Source organism: Chelonoidis abingdonii, chromosome 3 (genome assembly GCF_003597395.2).
Source record: "Chelonoidis abingdonii isolate Lonesome George chromosome 3, CheloAbing_2.0, whole genome shotgun sequence".
In the NCBI taxonomy this organism is placed as follows: Eukaryota; Metazoa; Chordata; order Testudines; family Testudinidae; genus Chelonoidis; species Chelonoidis abingdonii.
The window spans coordinates 185,238,962-185,259,615 of NC_133771.1; positions in this window are offsets into that span (position 1 = coordinate 185,238,962).

The following is a 20,654-nucleotide window of genomic DNA, read 5'->3' on the forward strand; positions in this document are numbered from 1 at the left end:
TTTTGTACTCCTCCCCACAAGAGAAAGGAAGTTAGCCTAAAATCGACTTTATATTGCTACTCGAAATAGGTTAGTGTGGAGGAATTCATGTATTGGCCTCCGGGAGGATCCACAGTGCACCACTGACCGCTCTGGGACAGTCAATCAGGAACTGCTGAGGCACCTGGCCAGGTAAACAGGATAAGCCCCGCGAAATTTTGAATTCAATTTCCTGTTTGGTCCAGCGATGGAGCTCTGTATCAGCCACAGGTGACCAGCAGAGCCCTTTCAATTTATTTTTCATTGTTTTATATGTTCTGTTTTTTGCCACAATACCGACAGAGTCACAAAAATGAGATAAATACAGTAAGCCAAGAAACATGCATACCTACGAAAAGTGGAATCGTAAAAAACAAAGAGCAACCAGCCGATGGGAGAGGAGCGCATCCAAATAAGAGCACATATCGATTGGACCAAAACTCACTGTAAAAACATATGAGCCTAAACATCTAATAATAGGAGCACAGCAGCGCACTTAACAGAAAAAGATAAACCAAGCGAAAAATGAGAGAAAGTAGGGAAATGAACAAACGACGAACAAAGATGGATAACAATGATAAGCATAAAAAACAGACAAAACGATCACCCACCACGTTCGACAAAGTACGAAATGAAAAAATGATATAACTGAAAAGAATTTACATAAGTCGAGATTGACGAGCGGAAAAGGCAACAGAAAAAAAAGGGACACCAGTTCTGCGTGCAGAAGTAAATTAGAAATCTCACAAAAGCCAATGACTATGCAGAACAGAAACATACCAAGAAAAACCAAAGAAGCAAACGGCAGGATACCAGTTAAGGAACGGCGTCTGGGTCCGAGGGGTGCCCGAAAATGGGCGGTGGTATCTAATTGCTGATAGAGAAGGAACTGCAGGGGGCAGCCTTTTGAGGGCGGAACAAAACCCTAGCGCAACCAGTACCCCGCTGGGTGGATGGGCGGGGAGAAGCGGACACAAAAAAACAACAGAGAGACAGGGCATAAGGGCCAACAATATCAAACACGAAAATAAAGATACACCCACAACAGCGGAATAAGAGCGGAACAAACATCAATCAACTGCGACCACAGAACCCACACCAGAGCAAGCGGAAGAATGCAAGAAGAGAGGAGAGGAAAGAAATGGGCGGGAAGGAAGAAGTTGCTGAATTAAAAACGAATGAGAGCACACAGCACCACTACAAAAAACCTAATAGCCCCCAACCAACGGGTCCAGGAGCTTACCGTATTAATAGACCCCACCAGCACACAATATACCGAATCACACTCGAAACACCCAAACCCCAAGCCACAAGCCCAGACAAGTGAAAGCCATCGCCAACAGCCCAGAACCTACTCTCATGACAATGAACTAACCTTCCTCGAACGTAATATCAGCAACCAAAAAATAGAAGATTTAATAAACACAAGCATTTTTCGAACAACTAAACACTTGAAACAAATATGCACCCTCACGGCGCACCTCATAAGCCAAGACCATGAACAAATCGACACACCACAAAGCCAGCCTACAGCCTACAAGCCAACCTACGAGAGAGAAAAAACAAGAAAAAGATCCCACGTAGTAACGATAGAGTCCAGCTGGGCGCAAGCAAACACAGACCAAAACAAAACAAAATGGCCAAAAACAAGCCGCCCCGTCCGAACTCAACATCCCAAAATAGAATCTCTAAACTAATGGAAAATGGACAGGGAAGTTAGTAAAGATATGGAAAAGAAAGGAAAGCATCGGCGAGTATTAGCACAGGCACATAGCTGGTCCAAGGTGGGTTCTTTCAGGGAGCCTAATAGAGTTCGTACTTGGGATGTTACACACGCTATAGGCCCCTGTCGTCCTCCAGACCCTGGACGCCTATCCTCGCATTGTTACAGCACTCCCTTCAAGATCCAATTGCCCAGCAACCCCCGAGCGGAGCAGATCGAAAGGGACATTCTTTCTTACCCTGAACCGCAGTTGTCGCCGGACTCGAAGCAGAGGCGGATCCCAGGTCACCGACTGCTGTGGTATCCCCTCACCCCCCCATAGATAATCCTCCCTCGGAACTTAGTCAACGCGCCAGATTCAAAACCAGGTCCATGCCTTCAATGCACCTGTATTCACGACCCCACACTTAGTGACGCTTAATATACGATCAACTACTGTATTGTGATACCTGCCCACATCTGACGTTACGCCACCATGGTAGTTGACAGTACACCCTGACATGCTAGTGCGGGCAGTTCTGTGGTCTAGGGTGGCTATGATGCTCGGGACAAGTCCAACATTGGGTTGCGACCCTGCGTCCAGTGATAGCGGCCCGGATAAAAATGACATGTTTACGCAGACCCTCCAAAAGCCACGACCGTCTACATCCGTCCACACGCCCACCGCGCCATCGCAGTCCACCCCACCGGAACGCCAGTCCACACCCACAGCGGATACCATGTTCACAATCCTAGGACCCATGTTGATCGACAGCTTCATTCTTACAGAACGCACGACAAATTTTGAGAGAGTTGTTATTGTACAAGGGCCTCACTAGGAGGTCGTGGTATCGTAAAAGCTCGCAAGTAGTTGTGCATGCGCCGAGGCAAACTAGCCTTGGCCTATCGCCCCTGGAGATGGGAAAGCAGCGTCCACAGAAGCCTTCCCAGCCAAAAATAACGTGATAACGTCGGCATCTGCTTGGCCTTGGCGGCGGGCCAGCACCGGCACGCCGGGACCCCCGCCCCTATTATCGAGCTTTTTGACAGTCTTGTCAATACCCGTTTGCTGGAACGGGAGGGCCCAAGGTGGTAGTGTTCCTCCTACCGTCCCTCACACTCCGCCACAGGACACACCATTTATGTGCAAAGGCCTCAACAGCTAGACTCCGTCAGAAGTAAAGGTACACGCATTCCACCCGTATGCACCCACAACCACCCAACCCTCCCGAGGTCGCCGGCCGCCTGTACATGTGTTTAAGCGGGCCGGTATTCTGGAACCCATGCCACTCCTTGGTGGGTGTCAGGTGCTCACGACATTGTTATACCATGCGAAGACCATGGTTGCTCGTGACTTGACCGCTCTCTCTGATAGTGTCGATCTCATAGATCCACGCTCCACATCCTTCTCAGTGCAGTGTCTCGCCCCGCAGCGTTGAAACAACTAGCAACTTGTTCGAACACCCTCTAGCAGATGTCCAAGACGTATAATTTGAACATGATCCTTTACCCACAGTCATCCCGAACCTAGGGCTACCACACTTAGCGTGCGCTCAGTTGCGAACAAGATGCTTAGGTATAGAAGTGCTCTTTGTTGTCCTTGTACTAGTAGTCTGCAGATGTAGGTTGGCGTAACGCGCAGTAGGAGTTTCTCTCCAAAACCATACTAGGCGCCACCAGTGTGAGCTATAGGAATGGTGCTGATGCATGGTGATGCGCTGCTATACAACACATTCGTCGAGTAGCGATTACGTGTCTCCATCAATAGGAATCCTACGGTTATCGCTCGCCATCCGTATGGATGATCACTAGACAATAGGCCTGTGTTACAATAAGACTCATAAGACGATATGTCTCATATAGGAGTCATCTGATGACCATAGACGGGACTGTTAACTTGCTTACCAGGAGCGCGTTGATACAGAGTGAGTGCATAGCGTGTCCTAGGGTTCAGCACGTCACTACACTGCTGCGCAGCGGGGCTAGAGCGCGCATATGTGGTGTGAGAAGGTCTACCATCTCTCTCGAACATTCTTCATGCGCTCTGTGTTTTACGGTGGACGATTTGCTTTGAGTATTTTGACTGGCACCCACCAACTGAAGTTACAATAAGGTAACGAACGTGAGTACAAGGACCGCTCTTATGCCACTGACGATGGCCTGCAGGGACCTCAGTTGTGTGTCTCGTCTGTAGACTTGGTGTCCTCATGCTACTTCTAACCTTTCGTTCTTGAGGTATTGTTGATGGAGTACTCGAGAGAGAGGATCAGTCTACGCCATGAAGCTTACCAAAGCTCTCACCGAGTTCATTAATCCCCTGGCGCGGTAGCTCACCGCGGCAGACATGAAAGATGCAGCATGTGTTAGGCTAAGTACTAAACTCATCCACAGACTTCGCAGGTTCTCCTCCCTGCTTGCCTTTTGTGGTGCGATCTACGTGCTTGTTTTGTTTGCAGCAGAGGTATGCAGCGCACGTTAAATAGCCTATGGACACCAGAAGGCCGATTGCAGGGCTGGGTGGTCTGTCCCCTAGTGGCTGCCTGGTTGGGCTTTTGGCCACCTGGGCTCGTGCGGACAGCCCTCGCACATAGAGACCTTATTCCGACGATATACCCTCACTGTGTCCTCGACCATTGTGGCCGTAACTGATGTCCCGAGGACGAGTATTTCCTGTCGGCGATCAGTCTACGGCGGATATTGCATGTACAGGGCACGCCAGGGCGATGATCGTTATCGCGCCTAGTCGGGGCATTGCATGGCTCGCTGTTCCAGTAGGTCGCACATTTCTACCCATTGGTGCACGAACTATATTCGTATGGTACTGGCACTAGAGCAACGTCCTAGAAGAGGTGCCGTCACTGTGGAGCTTCGTCATACCCTCACCTTTACGCGGACCCTCCAGTTCTCATGGGAGCCTCTGCTACTTAAGCGACTATGTTTTGGCCCGGGTCACGAGGAATCTATATAGGACTTGGGCTAGAGATGTCTCCTCCCTACAGCTTCGCACTTTGTTTTTTATGTGATACTCTTTTTTCTGTAGCCGGTTTGGAGCTATTCGTCCCCAACCTGTGAGTGCTGTATGACGCACCTATGGCTTGTAAGGGTTCTGGGATGGGCATTCTCGCCATGCGTCGACCGAGCAGGAATGCTGTAGGTCTCACCTGTACACTCCTCTAAGATTAAACCTCTCCTCGATGATTTTATTCTCAGTTCAGCTCGAAGATTTCCGAAAGGGATAAGGCGTCTGTGGCAGCTCTCACATGTGGGAGTGAGCTCACCCGAAAAGCATAGCGGTGGGTCGAGGCTCCTGGGTGCAGTGGCACTCATGGCTACATGTGTGCAGTGGTCTGGTAGTGGAGAAGACAGCCGGAACCGGACTCGACCGCCTTTGCATGCAATGGAGCAGAAATGAATGGTGAACAGATTACTACAACTGTGTGCAGCGACAGTCCATATACTTCGCTCGCGGTTGTTACTCATGCTGGCTCTGTGGACAACAGGTTTTACATGAAGCAGCACCTCTTCATTCCAGACTACGGATCTTACGAAATCGGCAAGACTATCAAAGGTTGTGGACACATCCCAGGTCTAACATTATTATCTTGCGCAACCCGCTTTGTCATCCTTGGGTTCATGAAGAGTGGGGCACCTGCCTGCCCATTGCCCTACATCATGTGTTGACTGGACGAGGGAGTAGAAATACGAGTGAATCTAGGCAGCAGTGCACGCCAAGCTGTCCAAGGTGTCTGTGAGCTGCCAACAGACAACGAGTCACTAACAAAGGCCGTGGCGATGCTCGTGGTGCTTATGAGCCCTGAGCAATTAGCCGGGTAAAATCTGCAGATGGACCTATTGGCCCCTCGGCAAGACAGTATCCAAAGGGGCTTGAATAGTTGACCTAGGACTCACGTCAGTAATGTTTTCTCCCTCAGGCGATTACTGCACCAGCTGTTTCTGTAGCCTTCTCCAGGTAATTGCTGCCTGGGGGGCACCCCGAAGAGATCAGACGATGGAGGGCCACCGTCACCAGTAAAGCTATTAGACCAGACGGTGTCCAGTGGGGGTGCATCTTCACAGCCACCTGCCGATATCACCCCAAAGCAACGGAGTCGTGGAGAACCGAATCGGAATGCTTGAAGACCAGATTCCGGGCCATACTTGGCATTCCCTGATTACAAGGGGTGGACCGGGTCCTGCCTCAAGCCCTCTTTCCCTTAATGCAGCATCAGTCGATGGCAGGGATCCGCTCCTAAACCGCGGGGAACCTTGAACCGCGCTTTTCCGTAGTTGTAGTATTTCTAGCCAGTGTGGTTTTGCTGGGTTCCTGGCTTAGGGATCTCTAGAATTCGCCACAAATTGGGCCCCATACAGTGAAGACTCACTGCACTCCGGCTGACTATACGTGCGCCCAATCATCCCTCAACAACTTCTGGACCGAGTTCTCAGCATAGGAATCGAACCTAATTCGAAACGTGGTCAAATAGTGAGAAGGATCGGGTCAAGCCGTGAACCTGGTCGACCACATATTGCTAAGTGTCGGTATAACATGCTAGATGGGCCAGTTTTTTTTTTGTCTCAATACGAAAATCGAGATCGCATTAATAGTGCCCGCTCCCGCTTCGAGAAAAACATCCGCCATGGCTCGCCTGGTTTTAAAGCCTACGCCCTTACAAAGTGTCCTCATTGAACGCTGTCCAGATGTCGCCCCATCACGCGTTTGCATTGCCTTGTACAGACAAGAGGGCTTCTACTAGTTGAGGGGTCGCCTTACCTCTGGTTCCTCCCTACGAACCCGATCCACAGCATCCCAGCTTCAGCCTGCAACAAACACAGACTGGGTTCATCGCTCTGTTACGTGCAGAAAACCACCAAGCGACGACCAAAGAGACAACTCATTCGCCCTGTTGTGCGGTGAACAGGATCAGTCCGCGGACCCCAGCCCCTTGCATCAGTTGTCTCGTTCCTCGCAATCCCACACCAATTGCTGTAGGCAGTTTCCCAATTGCACCCTGCAAGATGGACCTCTAGGACTCGTCCTACCCGACCCAGCGCAGAGGTAAGCTACAGATACCGCGACTAAGTTCCAAGGTTGATTAATCACTTCATCAGTAACAGCTCCAGTGACGGTCTAACATCCACTACAAGTACTTATCTACAAACAGCCTCGAACCCTGTAAGGACTGAGGTCAGAACCGCCTTTGATCCAGAACCACCTACAGAAAGACTTTTGTGTTCACCTTTGGGAGGACTTCGACCTCACTTTAAGTCATAGTGTTGGCCTGCGCCTAATTCAGCCATGTGGTGCGGAACAAATCTCAGCTGTGGCCTTGACCAACTGTTCCTCCTTTCGCTATCCAGATTCACGAGAAGAGCGTAGGCTAAGTGGGATTTGTGTGAGCAAGAATCTCAACATGCGTCTCAAGTACTGGGGTTGGCGTATGGGTCCTGGTGCTCAGTCCATCAAGAAGTGGCTTGATTACTTGTTGGCTATTGTTGTTCTGTGGTAGCCTTTTTGTTGGGGCAGTGGTCAAGCTAGTTTAAGGTTGTGTCGCACCCGTGCCTTTGAGGTGAGGTCATTCCTCGCTCCACCCACAGTGCACCGCTCCAGAAATCGACACTAGCCTTGGACCATGGACGCACACCATCGAATTAACGTGCCTAGTGTGGACGTGCACACTCGACTTTATAATATCAGTTTTAAGAAACCGATTTTAGCTAATTCAATATTATCCCGTAGTGTAGACGTGGCCTAAGTTTGGCCATATAATTGGTAATAGATTAGGAGGCTATATTTTTATAACAGTTTTTAGCCAAAAATATCTTCCGGAAAAAATATGTGAAGCAACCTATTGAGATTCCTGTCTGGTACAACAGGCAAAGGGATCCAGCCATGCCAGAGAGAGCCTCCTACTGTAGAAATCAAAATGTTAATTGAATAGGGTCAGCATTCCTAGAAGCCTAGGACTAAAATGCAGCACAGAGACTATAATTAGACACTGCCAACTAGTAAAATATTCCCCAAAGGGGCCAGAGGGAATGTGGTGAGGGCAGGGCCATGCTGAACCAGCATTTCAGGAGCACATGCTGCACCCTTTCAAAGGGTGGATTTCCCACTCCAGCGTGCATTTTCTCTGAGCCTGTGAAGAAATTGTGGCTGAGTCAGCCAGAATTCTGGGCATCCCATGTATAAAAGTCCTGTAGAATTTAACAGGGCTAGAATCAATAGGGTAACACAGACATTCTGTTCTGTTCAACCTATATAATCTGTCTGAGTATTTAGCTGCTCAGACACTAGAGTGAAAGAAGCTATATAAAAGTTTAATAGAGAATGAAATCATTTCTATAGATTTTTTGAACCACCTTAGATAATTCCATGACAGGGACTGAATGTTTCATTTAATTCTATACAATAGTCCAAAAACATATCAAATGTTTATCATTTCATTCTAAACGCTATAGGATTTTTCCAGAAGGTTTCCTGCAGTAGTGCAGGTCTCTCTTCATTCCCATACCTTACCAGTGATTTAGAACCACAGTGAGTATGTCTACAGTGCAATTAAACACCTGCAGCTGGCCTGCGTCAGCTGACTTGGGCTTGCAGGGTTTAGGCTGCTCAGCTGTAAATTTGCAGTGTAGACATTCAGGCTCAGGCTGGAGTCCAGGCTCTGGGACCTTCTCCTCTCTCAGGGTCCCTGTGCCAAAGCTCCAGCCCAAGCCTGAACATCTACACTGCAATTTACAGCCCCACCACCCAAGCCTGAGTCACAGGTGTTTAATTGCAGTGTAGACATACCCAGTTTGGCCCCAGAGTTGTACATCTGAATACCAGAAAGACATAAAAGGCAAGAGTTAATGTTCTGGTATTAAGAGCTCAATTCTGCTCATGTTAAAGTTGGTGGGACTTTTGCCATTGACTTCAATTGAAGCAGGATTAGGCCCTTTTTCTGTCACCTTGTACATAAGTACACCTCTACCCCGATATAACGCTGCCCTCAAGAGCCAAAAAATCTTACCTCGTTGAAACCATGTTATATCGAACTTGCTTTGATCCACTGGAGTGCACAGCCCCCTCACCCCGCAAAGTGCTGCTTTACCACGTTATATCTGAATTCATGTTATATCGGGGTATAGGTGGAGTAGTTTTGGTTAGGGGCTAGACTATTAAATGTATAACAGAAGATACAGTATTTGTAACATAACCAAGTTAACAGTGCTGTGTGAACCATACATTTTACAAGTCCTGTGTTCAAATTTGCAGTCTTAATGTTGCATTAAACACAATTTTTGCATTTAATGTTAAAATACTGTAATATCTCAGTATGAAAAGGGAAATTTGTACTTGTAAAGGACAGCTCTCTGCTTGTCTTAGTAACCACAATGCTACATTTTATTTTAACAGTTTCCTGACTGTTTTGTAACTTTATCTTCACATATCATAAGGATGTATGTAAGAATCTTACATAAGCGTATGCACCAAGAAGCTGCTGCTCAGCTAATGAAGAAAAGGAATGTTTGCAAGGTTGGAATATCTAGAAATATTTGTGTGCCAAACAAATTTTTGGCCCTGTCTACATTATATAAATAATCTGGGACCAGATCCTCAGATGATGTAAATCAGTGTAGTTCCATTGAAGTCAATGGAGTTACACTGCTTTACAGGAGCTGAGGATCTAACCACATGTTTAAACCTGTTAGAGAACCAAATTTTATTATCGGTATCTGACAGCCTCTCAACATGCTTCGCTAACATGGAAACAAGTGGAAACATTTTAGAAATGTCTGTTGACAGGCTGTCATATTGCTGCTAAAACATGGGCTAACAGTTTCATAGATTCATAGATTCATAGACTCTAGGACTGGAAGTGACCTCGAGAGGTTATCGAGTCCAGTCCCCTTCCCTCATGGCAGGACCAAATACTGTCTAGACCATCCCTTATAGACATTTATCTAACCTACTCTTAAATATCTCCAGAGATGGATATTCCACAACCTCCCTAGTCAATTTATTCCAGTGTTTAACTACCCTGACAGTTAGGAACTTTTTCCTAATGTCCAATCTAAATCTCTCTTGCTGCAGTTTAAGCCCATTGCTTCTTGTTCTATCTTTAGAGGCTAAGGTGAACAAGTTTTCTCCCTCCTCCTGATGACACCCTTTTAGATACCTGAAAACTGCTATCATGTCCCCTCTCAGTCTTCTCTTCTCCAAACTAAATAATAGTTATAGATATCTCGCAGCACAGGCAAGAATAAACCATATTCTGATGTGTCTTTGTCACAACCATGTTTAATCCTGGTCATGGCAGTTTAGATAGCTAGTCCTATAATGCAATAGCAAGGGCCCAATTTGGTGAGATTTGCATAAATAAGGTATGCTGAATAGGGCCCGTATAGAAAATATTAGTATATTCTGAAATGTAATCTTCAGCAGTGCCACATTTTTTCCACTCTTCAGTTCTGGTAAAGGTCGTCTTCCACAGCATGACCCACTGACACATAATGCATCAATATTATTCAAGTTGGCACGTAAGCTTAAAATGCCAATTAAAAGAATTGTTGAAAATGTCCACAGCTGCTGTGATTTCCATGGTGGCAGAGGAATGTGATCAAGTAAGGGCCAAGATCTCAGCTCACCAACTGTCAAGCAATTTGTTGTAAAACACTTCAGTCACCACTAGTATTAGAAATTAATGCTGACGACTGCTGCATGAGCCAAAGGAACAACTGTCCTTTGCAAAGGGTATATTTCCAGCTTCCACATTTAAATGTAGAACTGGAAAGTGTTTCATTGTGGCAAGGAAAGATATTGCAGGGCCCCACCAGCACAGTACCACAAAGCAGAATTAACTGCAGATCAATGGAATCATGATTTCATCCCAGATGTTTGCTGTCAGTGGGAGCTTTGCCATTTCAGGATTTCACCCTAGACTCTCACACCTTGAGCCAATTAAGGCTAAAAGGTGTGATACCAAGCTGCTTCCTTTATTAAAAACAAAATCTGACAGTGCTTTACAGTGTAATCAGAATTACTGCAGTTTCCTTTAGTATCACAGCAGTATTTTTAAGCCATTGGTGGGAGATGTTATACCACTTTTTATATTAGTGTTTGGTAGGAATGAACATAAGAACATAAGAACAGCCATACTGGGTCACAACAAAGGTCCATCTAGCCCAGTATCCTGTCTTCCGACGGTAGCCAATGCCAGGTGCCCCAGAGGGAATGAACAGAACAGCTAATTGTCAAGTGATCCATCCCTGTACCTTCCTCCAGCTTCTGGAAACAGGGCTAAGATCCATTTCTGTCCATCCTGGCTAATAGCCATGATGGACTATTCTCATGACTTATCTAGTTTTTTTGAACAGAGCAAGGAGTTCACATGTTGAATTGCATTGTGTGCAAGGTGCCTCAGTGGTGCTCTGGGTGGAGCACATGGGAAATATTGATGGGTGATCGCACCCTCGGCAGCTCTCCACGCGCTCTGCCAGCTCACTCTGCCTCCTCCCCTGTGTGTGCTCTCGCTTCTCCTAGCTCCAGCACTTCCGCTGCAAAGAGCTGTTCACGGCAGTAAGCCAGGGAGGGAGTGGAGGAGGGGGACAACGCATGCCAGGGAAGGCAGGGCTGGGGAGGGAGTTTGGGGAAGGGGTTGGAATGGGGGTTGGGTAAGGGTGGGGGGACGGGGGGTTGAGTCAGGGCAGGGCCGGGGGTGGGAGGGTCAAGCACCCACTGGCGCCGGGAAAAGTTGGCGTCTATGGTTGTGTGATTAGGTACTTCCTTTTGTTGGTTTCAAACCTGCTGCCTATTAATTTCATTTGGTGACCCCTAGTTCTTGTGTTATAAGGAGTAAATAACACTTCCTTATTTACTTTCTCCACAACAGTCATGATTTTATAGATTTCAATCATATCCACCCTTAGTTGTCTCCTTTCCAAGCTGAAAAATCCCAGTCTTATTAATCTTTCCTCATATGGCAGCGGTTCCATACCCCTTGTCATTTTTGTTGCCCTTTTCTGAACCTTTTCCAATTCCAATATATCTTTTTTGAGATTGGGCAACCATATCTGCACGCAGTATTCAAGATGTGGGTGTATCATGGATTTATATAGAGACAATATGATATTTTCTGACTTATTTTCTATCCCTTTCCAAAATAAGTCCCAACATTCTGTTTGCTTTTTTGAACTGCCGCTGCACAGTGAGTGGATGTTTTCAGATAACTATCCACGACTCCAAGATCTCTTTCTTGAGTGGTAACCGCCAATTTAGACCCCCAACATTTTGTATGTATAGTTTGGATTGTGTTTTCCAATGTACATTACTTTGCATTTGACAACATTGAATTTCATCTGCCATTTTGTTGACCAGTCACCCAATTTTGAGAGAACTCGTAGCTCTCAGTATTTGTGGACCAACCCTCTGAGTTTCTGCAGTGATGCAACTAAGTACTGGAATATACTGGAGACAATCCAGACTAAGGTAGATGAAAGTTCTATTATGCATCAGCTGCCCCGTTAAGATGATGAGAGCCCTCACAGATATAGCATGCCTGGATTGGACAGCAGGCAAAGGAGAATTTATGGCTGACTACCTGTGGCTCTCTCTGTGCAAAACAAAATAAAATGTAAAGTGAAGATATTCCTTGATTTGGAAATTAGGAGCCAAATTCTGTCTGTCTTTGCGTGAGTGCACTTAAGAGAAGACACAAGAAGCCCCATTTCCCATGCACTCACATGTAGGAATGAGACCCAGTTTGATTTCTAGCAGTGAGGAGTTCAGTGAGCACTTCCATGCTGCTGCAGAGTTAACTAGGTCAGAAGGAAAAAGCGTGTGAGGTAATATCTTTTATTGGACCAGCTTCTGTTGGTGAGAGAGACAAGATGATTCAATAAAAGATACCTCACTCACCTTGTCTTTCTAAAATTCCAGGACCAACATGGCTACTGCATAGGTCAGAAGGGGTGTGTCTAAGCCAAACAGGAGCAGAGCTATAGCTCATAGGTGTCAACTCCGTGGGTGCTCCAGGTCTGGAGCACTCACAGAGAAAAATTAGCAGGTACTTAGCTCCCACAGGCAGCCAAGCTCCTCTCCTTCCCCCCCACTCCCACTGCCAGAGGCTCCCACCAATCAACTCCTCCTCCTCCTACCCAGCACCTCCTGAACATTGCAGAACAGCTGTTCCTCGGTAGGCAGGAAGCGCTGGGAGGGAGGGGTAGGAGCAGGGACAGGGCACGCTCAAGGGAGGGGTTGGAAAGAGGCGGGAAAGAGGTGGAATGGGGTTGGGGCTTGGAGAAAGGGTGGAGTGCGGACGGGACCTGGGGTTGAGCGGGGATTGAGCACCCCCGGGGGTAAATTAGAAACCGGCGCCTGTGCTATAGCTCTCTCTCATGAGTGTAGATAATGAAACAGCATACATCACGCTTCCTACCAGTGTAGCCAGCCATGTTGCTTAATAAGGTTATCATGTCCCTGGTGTACAGACTTCCGCACACATGATGCCTCCCTCCACCACATAAGGTGCTCCTCATCCTGTGCAGCCATGCTATAATTTAGCCCTTATGGGCACTGGAACCATCCAGGCAAGGAAGGACAAGGGACTATTTTAAGTTGAACATCCAAAGAATGTTCAGGAATCTGCTATAAAAGCTACAATTTAATGTACTAGGGAGCATCCACCAACAAAGTGCATCCAACTCCCACTGAAAGACAATGGGATTTAGGCATTATATTATGCAGCGCATAACTGTATAGCGATACATACTTACATATACTATACATCTATTCAGCATATGTATCTACGTACACATATACAGGGTATTGATACTGCACAGGATTTATGTTCTTTTAGGGAAAGTATTTATTGAGACCAAAGCAGATGAACAGTCTCTGTAATTCAGTTCTACAAAATCAGACTGTTTGCATTTTTTAAATTATTTATTCATTATGTCATTCTTAAAGTTGCACTCAGCAGCTGAAATTTTCCAGAGAGGTGTTATTAATTTAAACAATTACTACTCTGCAGTATAAGTTATAAGGTGTAGTCAGTCAAAATGAAATGGATAATATCTCCAGCCGCACAAGCATATAAGAAGTGTAAACAAACAGCACTTTTTAAATTAACTTGCCAACTTTGAAATTGGTCAGCATGGCCCAGCAAGGAATCAGCTAATGCATTATTGGCAGTGAACATGGGGTTTTTTTTCTGTAAGATATTGCAAATTATATCAGTGGTGGGCAAACTATGGCCTGGGGGCTTCATCCATCCCTCCAGATGTTTTAATCTGGCCCTCGAGCTCCCACCAGGGAGCGGGGTCCAGGGCTTGCCCTGCTCCAGTGCTCCAGCCAGGGAGCGGGATCGAGGATTTGTCCCACTCTGCACAGCTCCCAGAAGCAGCAGCATATCTCCCCTCTGGCTCCAACACATAGGGGCAGCCAAGAGGTGCTGCACGCTGGCCCCGCCCCAAGTGCTGCCCCCGCAGCTCCCATTGGCCGGGAACCATGGCCAATCGGAGCTGCAGGGGTGGTGCCTGTGGACAGGGCAGTGTGCAGAGCCATCTGGCAGTGCCTCCACATAGGAGCCAGAGGGGGGACATGCCACTGCTTCTGGCAGCTGCTTGAGGTAAGCGCCACCCGGAGCCTGCACCCCTGATCCCCTCCCATGCCCCAATCCCCTGCCCCAGCCCTGATCTCCCTCCCTCTGTTCCAGCCCGGAGCACCCTCTGGCACCCCAAACCCCTCATCCCCAGCCCCACCCCAGCTCCTGCACTCCCAGCTGGAGTCCTCACCTCTCCCACCCCTGAACACCACCCCCCAGCCTGGAGCCCCCTCCTGCATCCTGAACCCCCCATTTCTGGCCCCACCCCAGAGCCTGCACCCACAGCCAGAGCCTTCACCCCCTCCAACACCCCAATCCACAATTTTGTGAGCTCTTATGGCCCGCCATACAATTTCCATAATCAGTGTGGCTCTCGAGCCAAAAACTTTGCCCACTCCTGATTTTTATGCTCTTGAGGATTTGTAAAACAAAAAGTGTAAACAGGAGTGGTACAGAATATTTTTAACATAAGATATGAACCCCACATAATGGGCTAGATTTTCAAAAGCTCAATTTGGAGTACACGCTACTCTCAAGTTGAACCTGTACATTGGGATGTTTGCATTCACAAAACTATGCCTTTGAAAATGTGGCCCCGTATCTACAGTAGCAATAGGTAAGGGCCAAATCCTGCAGACTCTTACTTCAAGTCATTCTTCCTCAAGTGACTAGTCCAGGCCAATCCACTGGAACTACTACTATGAGTCAGATGACTTGCAGCAATAAGAATGTGTAGGATCAGCCCCTAATATAGTATATTTCCTGTATTTCATACCAAATAGATTGAGTATGCTGAGGTGATTTATTCTTTTTATTTTATGAAAAAGAGATGGGTTTACCATGCACCCGAAACATTAAGTACATCAAGTACATAAAAGGTTGTTACAAGGAGGAGGGAGAAAAAATTGTTCTTCTTAACTGCTGAGGATAGGACAAGAAGCAATGGGCTTAAATTGCAGCAAGAGAGGTTTAGGTTGGACATTAGGAAAAAATTCCTAATTGTCAGGGTGGTTAAACACTGGAATAAATTGCCTAGGGAGGTTGTGGAATCTGCATCACTGGGGATTTTTAAGAGCAGGTTGGACAAACACCTGCCACGGATGGTCTAGATAATATTTAGTTCTGTCTTGAGTGCAGGGGCTGGGCTAGCTGACTTCTCAAGGTCCCTTCCAGTTCTATGATTCTATGATTAGGGAAGTTCACAGCCACATATGGATTTTGCACCACTTATTAATCATTTGTATTACAGTAGTGCCTAGAGGCCCCACATAAGATTGGGACCTCATTGAACTAGGCATGTTACATATAGGGGCGGCTCTATGTATTTTGCCATCCCAAGCACGGCAGTCAGGCGGCTTTTGGCAGCATGCCTGTGGGAGGTCCGCCGGTCCTGCACCTTTGGCGTACCTGCTGCCGAATTGCCGCTGAAACCGCAGGACCAGCGGACCTCCCGTAGGCATGCCACCAAAGGCAGCCTGACTGCTGCCCTCACGGTGACCGGCAGGCTGCCCCCCCACAGCTTGCTGCCCTAGGCACGCGCTTGGTGCACCGGGTGCCTGGAGCTGCCTCTGGTTACATATGTTAAGAGACAGTGCCTGCCCCCAAAGAATTTACAATCTAAGGAGACAAGACAAAGGGTAAGAGAGGAAACAAGAGAGGTGAAGTGACTTAGCCAAGGTCACACAGGTGGTTTGTGGAAGAGCTGGTAACAGAACCCAGGTTTGCTGACTTCCAATCATCTACCTTCTACACCAGTGCTTCTCAAAGCCGGTCCGCCACTTGTTCAGGGAAAGCCTCTGGCGATCTGGGACAGTTTGTTTACCTGCCGCATCCGCAGGCTTGGCGGATCGCAGCTCCTGCTGGCCATGGTTTGCCGCTCCAGGACAATGGGGGCTGCGGGAGGGGCTGCCAGCACATCCCTCGGCCTGTGCCGCTTCCTGCAGCCCCCTTGGGCTAGGGCGGCAAACCGTGTCCAGTGGGATCCGCGATCTGCTGAGCCTGCGGATGCAGCAGGTAAACAAACCGGCCCCGACCGCCAGGGGCTTTCCTTGAACAAGTGGTGCCCCAACTTTGAGAAGCACTGCTCTAGACTGCACTGCCGCTCAGTCCTATCTCTGCTTATGGTACAACAATCCGACAGTCCTATGAGAACAAAACTAAGTGCATTACACAACATTAGAAAAGGAGCAGAGCATTTTATGAAAGAATCTGTTAAATAACAAACAAGACTTTTTTAAAGTAAATTACATGAGAATTAGTTAAAAATTGGCGCGCTACATCCAAATGTGTCAGCACAAAATTATGGACTAAGTGTTAATTCAAAATTGATTGTTTAGGAAAAAATACATTCAAAAGGAAACTATTTTTAAATTACCAGAAGGATCATGGAAAACGAAATCTAAATAATTTACTTCACTCCCTACTGAGAAAATAAAGGCAATTTGTTAGTTATAACACAGGCCAGTCTAGTGGCAACACAGCATGCTACTATATGGAGGAGGATGTGAATTCAGGCTCTGAAATAAGAATGCTTTGCAGGCAACATACACTGTTCCTGCGGAAAAGAAGAGGGGCAGGGTACTCTTACCTTGGTCAGAGAAGGAGGCACTACTACCATTGGCACTTTTAGATTGGGTGTGAGTAGAAATGAGTGAGATGGGGGATTGTAACAGGGTGGTTTGCCCCTTAAGGCCTGGAAAGCTGGGGCTAGCTAGCCCTCTTACAAAATGAGTCACACCTGAGAGAGGTCAGGCTGATTGCCCTATGAAGAGCAGTGGGCAGGTCAGGAAAGCGCAGACTGAAGGACTCTGCAGAGAAGTGGGAGGGGCCTGTGTGGAAACCTGGATGGAGTTTGGATGTAGAAATTGGGGTGTGGGGGTGGCAGAAGGCAAAGTTCCAACTGGATGGATGGGACAAAAGAAGAACCGTGGCTGTGAGAGGAGACTCCAGTGTTAAGTATAAACTGTAGTGAAGGGAGACTTTATTTTTTATTATTAAATCAGGCCCAGGCAGGGGGTGTTCTTATCCACACGAAATCCTGTGTTCTGTTCTTAAAAGTCCTGCAAGAGAGGGCTAACGGGCACAGTGCCTGCAAAGTGACCCCTGGCAATGAGGAGGAGCTCAGTAAATGACAGGACCCTTCCTCAAAGTAAGTTACACATTTGAAATATTTTGGAGCAAGTTCTGCTCCCAATTACTCCTGTGCAACCACGTTGAAGCCAGTGCTAAGCAGTTATTATTGCTTAGTGAGGCTACCTAGATGGAACCAAGGTCCTGGTTCTTGAAGTCAATCATTTTTAAGATTGGCACATCTATTGTACTTGTCACTATTGCCTTCTCCAGGATGCGCAGCATCACAAAGAACAGTGCAGGGTGAACAGTGGGGATTGTTCCAAGAAAGCTGAGGAGATCTTTCATAATGGGACCTAAAACACTCAGAGCTGGCCCTATCAATCCCACATTCCTTCAGTGCTTTTTTCTTTGGTCCCTCTTGCTGCTGCATTATTTATGCATTTCTTAGGCACTGAGTTTTCAAGAGTGTTTCTGACTGCAGGTAACCAATGGGAGTCACCTGATTTGCAGAGGTGCTAGGCACCTGAAATTCCAGCTGAAGCCAATGGAAGCTGTGGGTAATACATGCATGATCCAATTCTGTTCCCCTCAATTTTGTGAGCAATATTCCTACCCCTTCAAAATCCACAGCTCAGTCTGCAGTGCTACTAGTGGTGCTTTGATTGCACAGTGTGCAGAGTTGAGGATGTGGGAAACCTATGCAAATATTTTTTTAAATTAGATAAGAGAACTGATTCATTGAGGCAAAATCTGGGTGTCAAAAACAGAGTGTCCATTATTACAAACTGTTTCAGAAGAAGGATGAGAAATATGGGCCTGATTGTTAAGTGCTGACAGTATACTTGGCCTGCACAAAATTCTCACAAGCCTTCCTGCGCATGAGGGGGAAATTCAAGACATGGTCCTCTGACTGGAAGACAGAACAGCTGGATATCAACATTTGCCAGTGATTTTGAGCCACCTAAAGACTGGTATGGCCTTTGAAAAAGTGAGCGTCAGACACCCATTGGCCATCTTCTTTCAGGAGGCTCTTCCAGAACCTATATATGTTCTGCACATGGCTTATTCCAGCTCTGAGAGAGAGATGTGTTGTTGTCTTCCCCAGCTAGCAGGAGTGGGTAGTACCTGAAGAGCCAGTGGGTGGGAGACAGTTAACTCCTGTCCTGCAGCTCTGACCAAGGACATGGGGAGTGTTCACCCTGCCGGTGCTCCTGCCTCCATCATCTCCTTGGCTTTTTGGAATCCATGGCTGTTGGCCTAGAAGTTGAACCTATTTTTGCACCACACAAGGTAAAACAGAGGTCCTCTGCTTTTTCGTTTGGCACACACAAGTGAGAAACTGGCCTGTAAGAGTCAGAGTTTAAGGTCAGAAGGGATCATTTGATCATATAGTCTGACCTCCTGTATATCATGGGCCGTTAAATTTCACCTAGTTACCCATCTACATTATGGCTGCTTTCTCATTTGAATTTGTCTGGCTTCATCTTCTACCCATTGGCCCTTGCTATGCCTTTTCCTGTTAAAGAGCCCTTTAGTGCCTAGTATTTTCCCCAGGCTAGTATTTATACACTAATCAAGACACCTCTCAATCTTTTTTGAGTTCAATCTTTCATTATAAGACACTTCTTTTATCCAGCCCTTACATAATTTTAGTGGCTTTTCTGTACATTCTCTCTAGTAAATAGACAACTGACACATCCATTCTAAACATGTAACAATGTGTCTGAAACATAGAGAAAAGAAATGGGAGAACTGTTCAGAAAGTTCAATGTTCTACCCAAAACACAGTGCTCTTGTCTCAGGTCTAGACTTCAGCTGTTTTACTTTTTCCTTATGGTCAAATTCTGGACCTGCCTTGCATGGCCACATGGGACCAGAAAAGCAGAGGAACCACTGCAGTTCCATTGTGGAGGACAGAGTCCACAGCCACCATGTGCTACAGAGCAATGCTTGGCCACAGCATGTTCCACAATCAGGGGCGGCTCTAGGTATTTTGCTGCCCCAAGCAGGGCAGGCAGGCTACCTTCGGTGGCTTGCCTGCGGGAGGTCCCTTGTCTCGTGGATTTGGCAACACACCTGCGGGAAGCCGCGGGACCAGCGGACCCTCCACAGGCATGCCGCTGAAGGCCACCTGCCTGCCGCTCTCATGGCGACTGGCAGAGCGCTCCCCGTGGCTTGGCGCCCCAGGCACATGCTTGGCGTGCTGATGTCTGGAGCCATCCCTGTCCATGATAGTTCTCAGAGGAGGTTTGGGGCTAGAGAAGTGGCAGGGGCATAGCTACAGTCCATGACTACATGCCTCCACTGGCCGCTATCCTTGCATGGAGGGAATAGGGTTGGATGGAGGCTCTTATACAACCCATGGGATGTAGTAAAGGCCAAGGGAATCCTAGTGCTGGTGCTCCACATCCTGCTGCCAGGTTAGAGGAGTAACCTCAGGAGGTTAAAGGAATAACCCAACCACTGTATAGGTCGCCTCTTTATTTTGGCCACAATGACTAAGGACTAGTTTTCTGTTCTTGTTATGCTATTACTGTGCAGAGCTTTTTATTATTTTAATACCAGTGACACAGCAGGAAGTAGCTAAAATAGCCTCTTTTTTGCCGTTCCCTACCAGCACAAAGAAAGTCATATATAAGACCTTGCAACATGTCAATTTTAATATCTATTTAAAAGTGATCAAATCATAGTAACAAGGTGCATCCTAGGAATGGTATTTATTTTAAAGAATGCCAGTTTCCAATTACCAGAGATCAGCTTCAATGACATTACACTTTGCAGTTTGCAATCTGTTGGGGCTCATTTCAAAGCGGTTTGTTTAATACTTTCTTACCACAGACCTTCAAAGTGTCCTGATCTGCTGAAAAAGATTGGGTCTTTTGTAGAGAACCTCATTACAATGTAAGCCAACCAACAAAACTAGGGCCAAACCCTGGACCTCACTCAAGTGAAATTCACATTGAAGTAGGGAACTGAGGGCCACACAGTTTATTTCTTGAAGGAACCCCTGATCTTTTACTAATAGTTATCAGTGTGGACCCAATTCTCAAGTATGAGCACTGTAAAGAGATATCAAAGAATCCTGTGGCACCTTATAGACTAACAGATGTTTTGGAGCATGAGCTTTCGTGGGTGAATATCCACTTCGTCAGACGCAGGTAGTGGAAATTTCCAGGGGCAGGTATATATATGCTAGCAAGCAAGCTAGAGATAACGAGGTTAGTTCAATCAGGGAGGATGAGGCCCTGTTCTAGCAGTAGAGGTGTGAAAACCAA